Source organism: Muntiacus reevesi, chromosome 17, assembly GCF_963930625.1.
Source record: "Muntiacus reevesi chromosome 17, mMunRee1.1, whole genome shotgun sequence".
Classification (NCBI taxonomy): domain Eukaryota; kingdom Metazoa; phylum Chordata; class Mammalia; order Artiodactyla; family Cervidae; genus Muntiacus; species Muntiacus reevesi.
In genome coordinates, this window is record NC_089265.1 from 54,658,983 (window position 1) to 54,665,492 (window position 6,510).

Below are 6,510 nucleotides of genomic sequence, written 5' to 3' on the forward strand. Positions count from 1 at the left end.
CCCAAGAGATGTTGGAGCTACAGTTGCTCAATACTTATATAAACTCTGGAAAATCTCGAAGGTAAAATGTGAAGGACACATAGTGTTTTTAACTCTACAAAAGGAAGCCTGAAGTTGAGAGGCAAGACAAACTGAAATGAAAGATACATTCAGAAGTTCTCACCTAGAACTTGTCAACCTTATACTTTAGCACACTCAGAGAAGGCTCCAGATAGCAGAGCCTTTCTGCTGTATGTCTTCCTACCCTTCCTTTCAGATAAGATACGGGTAACGTTAACTTCACCAATAACCATTTGAAATTGTTGGGATATAGGAAGAGAAGGCAATAAAATACTTCTATAATACTCTTTTGATGTTTAGGTTAGGACCCGCTTCTTTCCTGAATATTTATATCTGGGAGTGAATTAAGGGGATAATGGGGAGGACTCTGCTATATCAGATCAGGAGAATGCAAGCAAGATAAAGAATATCCTTTCTGGTTTGACGTTTTGAGAGCTATAGAGTCTCAGTACACCCCAGAAGCCTCCCACTCGTGAACACTGTAGCTCAGGAATGAATAAGCGTTGGAATAGTGGAAGGTTTCTGAGACTTGCATCTTGGCCTCTAAAAACTGTGTAGAACTTCCTTAGCATATAAGTGGGTTTGTCCCACAGCTTGAGAAAGTGAAGTGAAAGTAAAGTCGCTCAGTCGTTTCCGACTCTTTGCAACCCCATGGACTGTAGCCTACCACGCTCTTCCTTTCATGGGATTTTCCAGGCAAGAGTACTGGAGTGGGTTGCCATTTCCTTCTCCAGAGGATCTTCCTGACCCAGGGATCGAACCCGGGTCTCCTGCATTATAGGCAGGCACTTTACCATCTGAGCCACTTGGGAAGTCTTGAGAAAAGCTTCTCTTTAAAAAGTGAAAGTTACTCAGTTGTGTCTGACTCTTTGAGACCCCATGGACTAATACCAGTCCATGGTATTCTCCAGGCTAGAATATAGGAATGGAAAGACTTTTGCATTCTCCAGGGGATCTTCCCAACCCAGGGATCAAACCAGGGTCTCCTGCATTGCAGGAAGATTCTTTACCAACTGAGCTATCAGGGAAGCCTCTCTTAAAAATGAGTCTTTAAATAATTGAAAGGACCCAGAGTTAGATTGTAAAATACGTGAGCTGAAATGTGATAGTGCTGCCTAAGGGTTAGGGCAATCGCATCACACGTCTCCATTCACTCCTCTAGAGAGCTAATATCCCAAACACATACTAATGCTGACAACCAACCTAACCATTCTGTTGTGAAGGTCCCGGGGATAATGTATGTAGCTTACTTTACCACCTGTAAAAGTGCTATTCAATATTATTTCTTATTCTTAATTATTTTTTCAATTAAAAATAAAACCAAAACAATGGTAATGAAAGAGCTCACAAAAAAGGTACAAGCTTAGCATTCACTTTGGATTTAGACATAAAACAATCCTTTTAAAATGTGCTTTTATTCCATGTAGACATTGATTTATCATAAATTATTCATTATGTCTTTGAGGCTTGTTTAATCAGACAGAGACAATCAGAAAATGTGTAGGTCTAAGCGACTTTAGATATGTGCCCACAGGTTCACAGATTGTCTTTGTTGCCTGAGACAGAAATCCTGGCACAGGGCTGGGAGTACTGGACCAGCAGCATTTCTCTTTTCTTTCCTTGTCCCTCCATCTTTTCCCCCCGAAATATCTATGAATACCATTTTCTCATTGTATTTTGTACCTTTTCTGGGTCTCAATTTGCCTACATGGTTCCTAAAGAGTTAAACTTCAAAGACAGAAATAAAGAAAAGTTTTATGCAGCCTTTCAAGCCTAGGGGGAAAAAAATAGATTCTGTCAAATTTAGAATCAGAATTAATTTTTCATAGACGAAGTATAGTAAGTAAGTGAATAGCTGCCTGGTCATATCCGACTCTTTGGTACCCTATGAACTGTAGCCCACCAGGCTCCTCTTGCTATGAATTCTCCAGGCAAGAATACTGGAGTGGGTTGACCTTCCCTTCTCCAGGGCATCTTCCTGACCCAGGGATCAAACCCGGGCCTTCTGTATTGCAGGCGGATTCTTTACTATCTGAGCCACCAGGGTATGATCTCCTTAGATAGACAAGACAGATTTTCTCAATGCTGTTGATATTTAAGAAATCCCTTGCTAGAGGTCTTTAGTAAAAAAAATTTATAAAGTGAAAAAGAAGGGACTCTAGAAGAACTAAAACTATTTAAAGCAGTAGGGAGAAGACAGTCCAGTTTTTCTAAATTCCTGATTGTGAGGAGGAAGTTCAGAAAAATAAATACTCACTTTGACACCTAAATTCAGCTTTCCCATTGGCTAAGGGAACCCCATGTTGTATAAAACAGTGGCAAAGGCAAGTTGCTTTTTGGAAGCTACCATCATGTTTTGTTCTTTTAGAGGACTTAATAGGGATATAATGGAAGATTAAAAATTTGATTTCCACTGGAAGTAGGAATTTTGCCAGGTGCCTGTACCATGTTTGGCTTCCTTATTTACATTCCTGCTCGGCTTACTAGGAGGCACTTGAAAAGTTTGGCCAAGCATCTTCATTGGTGTTTCATACTGGCAGGAATAAAAATGATGCTTGCTAATTTGACATTCTGAAAACTGCTTTCAAAGCATCATTACTGCAATGAACATTTTAGAATGATTTTTTTTCCAGTCTTCTTTCACCAGTAGCTCATATATAATATTTTCTGTCCTCACATCTTTTAAAATAATACAGCAAATTAAGCCTAGCCAGACTAACTGGGGAGCATTTGAGTCCTTGGATGGATATGGCAACAATGTAACTAAGCTCAGTGCTTGGGGGAAAGTTTCCTTTTTTTTTTTAGCATTCTGAAATTCCAGAAGCAAGTCAAGCTTTGTATTTTTGCCAAATTGGAGCTTATGGAAACACTTTGGGGACTGATTTGAGTTGCAAAATGTGCTGGGGAAACTAAGTTCTTTTACTGGTTATAACTGAGTGAGCTCCCTAATGAAGAAAACAGATGTGAAGTAAACAGCATCAGTGACAGGGACTATTACAAGTTTAGCCTAGCAAGAAAACAGACATGGAGTATAAACACACACATTCATTACTTCAAACATAAATGCAAACTGACACTCTATGGCCCCAGTGGCTAGATTCATTGATCCCAAGAGTTCTAGGTTCCACGGGTAATCAGACAGCAAGAATAGGACTGTCTCCATTGTCTCCTGTGTCTGATTGATTTTGGAGCTGCTGTGAATTGCTTACTTCCCTAAGATGCTGACTCAATGTCCCATATGTGTGTCTACAATCTTAGAAGTTGGACAAAATGTGTTTACTTGTTCCTGACAAGACAGAAACATAGGCAAGCCACAAGTGGAAATTCCTAAACTCTTTGCCTCTTTTAATATTGAGTGGGGTGTCAAGTCCAAGGGCAGGATACAAGAGCAATCATTCTCTATATGAGTGTTCTAAACATGTTGGCTAGGACCCAAGCTCTTTAGAGGCCAATATGTATTAGTTAGGGTTTGTATGTGTCATCACCTACAACAGTATGTCATTTGAAAATCTGCAGCCCTGATTTCCTTTTCTGTTCATCCCAGAGGATGCCCATCACAAAGGCTATAAACATTTATTAATAAAAGCAAACTCAGAAGCTGGTCTGTTAATACACTGCCTTGACTGTTATATTTTTTGTTTTGTGGAGTACTGTATTCGATTTATTCGGCTGACAATTCTGGTTAGAATGAAATAAAATTGACTCAAAATCTTTGCCTTGAAGTGGTGGCACAAGACTTGGACCATGTGACTTCTAGTTTCCACTGCTTAAGCCCTACCAGGTTTATCTATGGCAAAGTGATGATGAGAGAGGACTGAACTGACTTACGACTGGGATGGGGCAGTCTTGGGGGGAATCTCTCCAAACTGTGGAGGTTAAGAAGCACATATCCTTTCAGTTTATGGATACAGCACACACAAGATCGCTTCCCGGAAAAGAGTTAACAAGTTAAATGGAATGGTCAGTGGTAACTTCTGCTGCAACCTTCCAACTGGGTGTTCCTTATTCATATCACGGGATATAGATGGCAAGCATTTTGATGTGGTATTTTTGTTTTGATTTTGCTCTGAACAGAATATAAGAATGTTGGCCACTATAAAGCCAGGGGTGAAATCCTGAGAGCTACTGATAAATTACTCCATGACTCTGCCTTATTGGAAAACCAGGGCAGAGGAAGCTCTGGAAGGAAGCTTTCCTCCCACCATACTGCAGAGGACAGAGAGGCGTCCTCTCAAGTTAAAAACATCACAGTAGAATGGAGAGTGTTCTTACATACCCCACCTCTCAACCTTTAGTCATATATTTTGGAAATAGGGCCTTGTTGACAGAGTATGTTCTTTGACTAATATTTTTTCCCTTTCATTCATAATCATAGCATTGTTAGTATCATCAGTTCAGTTCAGTTGCTCAGTCATGTCTGACTCTTTGCGACCCCATGAACTGCAGCACACCAGGCCTCCCTGTCCATCACCAACTCCCAGAGTTTACTCAAACTCATGTCCACCAAGTCAGTGATGCCATCCAGCCATCTCATCCTCTGTCATGCCCTTCTTCTCCTGCCCCCAATCCCTTCCAGCATCAGGGTCTTTTCCAATGAGTCAACTCTTTGCATCAGGTGGCCAAAGTATTGGAGTTTCAGCTTCAGCATCAGTCCTTCCAATGAACACCCAGGACTGATGTCCTTTAGGATGGACTGGTTGGATCTCCTTGCAGTTCAAGGGACTCTCAAGAGTCTTCTCCAAACCCACAGTTCAAAAGCATCAATTCTTCAGTGCTCAGCTTTCTTCACAGTCCAACTCTCACATCCATACACGACCACTGGAAAAACACATAGCCTTGACTAGATGGACCTTTGTTGGCAAAGTAATATCTCTGCTTTTTAATATGCTGTCTAGGTTGGTCATAACTTTCCTTCCAAGGAGTAAACATCTTTTAATTTCGTGGCTGCAATCACCATCTGCAGTGATTTTGGAGCACCCCCAAAATATAAAGTCTGACACTGTTTCCACTGTTTCCCCATCTATTTCCCATGAAGTGATGGGACCAGATGCCTTGATCTTAGTTTTCTGAATGTTGAGCTTTAAGCCAACTTTTTCACTCTCCTCTTTCACTTTCATCAAGAGGCTTTGTAGTTCCTCTTCACTTTCTGCCATAAGGGTGGTGTCATCTGCATATCTGAGGTTATTGATATTTCTCCCGGCAATCTTGATTCCAGCTGTGCGTCTTCCAGCCCAGCATTTCTCATGATGTACTCTACATATAAGTTAAATAAGCAGGGTGACAATATCCAGCCTTGATGTACTCCTTTTCCTTTTTGGAACCAGTCTGTTGTTCCATGTCCAGTTCTAACTGTTGCTTCCTGACCTGCATACAGGTTTTTCAAGAGACTGATCAGGTGGTCTGGTATTCCCATCTCTTTCAGTATTTTCCACAGTTTATTGTGATCCACACAGTTAAAGGCTTTGGCATAGTCAATAAAGCAGAAATAGATGTTTTCTGGAACTCTCTTGCTTTTTTGATGATCCACCAAACTTTGGATACTAACGTCCTGTGTTAGTATCATAAGATGACTATATTCATCCTATGTTTTTCGATGATCCAGCGAACATAGGATACTAACATCCTATGTTACTATCATAGCAAGATTATTTTCAATACGGTTCCTGTCTTAGAACCTGACTCAGGATATCACTTAACAGGGTCTCACCAATTAATAAGAGTGAGCTGATGGTGGAAGTGGAGTGGGAGAAGCATGGGGAACAGAGGGAAAAACTAACTTGCTGAGGCTGGTCATTAACTTTCACTGAGGAGACTATATGCCTCCTTCAGAAAAGTGGTGCTTTTTAAAACATTTGTTTATTTATTTATTTATATCAGTAGACTTTATTTTTAAAGTAGCTTTAAGTTTACAGAGAATATTCAGTAGAAAATACAGAGATTTCCCACATACCCCCACCCCATTGCCTGCCCACCCCCTGCCACGATTTCTCCTAATATTAGCATCTTTCATTAGTATGGTATACTTGTTACAGTTGATAAACAAATATTAGCACATTATTAACTGAAAGTCATAGTCATGGCATCCAGTTCCATCACTTCATGGCAAATAGATGGGGAAACAATGGAAACCATGAGAGACTTTATTTCCCTGGGCTCCAAAAATCACTGCAGATGGTGACTGCAGCCATGAAATTAAAAGACACTTGCTCCTTGGAAGAAAAGCTGTGACCAACCTAGACAGCATATTAAAGAGTAGAGCCATTACTTTGCCAACAAAGGTCCATCTAGTCAAAGCTATGGTTTTTCAGTAGTCATGTATGGATAAGAGAGTTGGACCATAATGAAAGCTGAGCACCAAAGAATTGATGCTGTTGAACTGTGGTATTGGAGAAGACTCTTGAGAGTCCCTTGGACTGCAAGGATATCACATCAGTCAATCCTAAAGGAACT

General features: G+C 40.5%; 1 non-coding gene across 1 annotated transcript; it reads right to left on the reverse strand.

The window, feature by feature from the left end:
* Positions 1–800: 800 nt before the first annotated feature.
* On the reverse strand, positions 801–872 carry TRNAY-AUA (transfer RNA tyrosine (anticodon AUA)). The gene has a single exon. It is a non-coding gene; the product is annotated as a tRNA-Tyr (tRNA).
* Between the last annotated feature and the right edge of the window lie 5,638 nt (positions 873–6,510).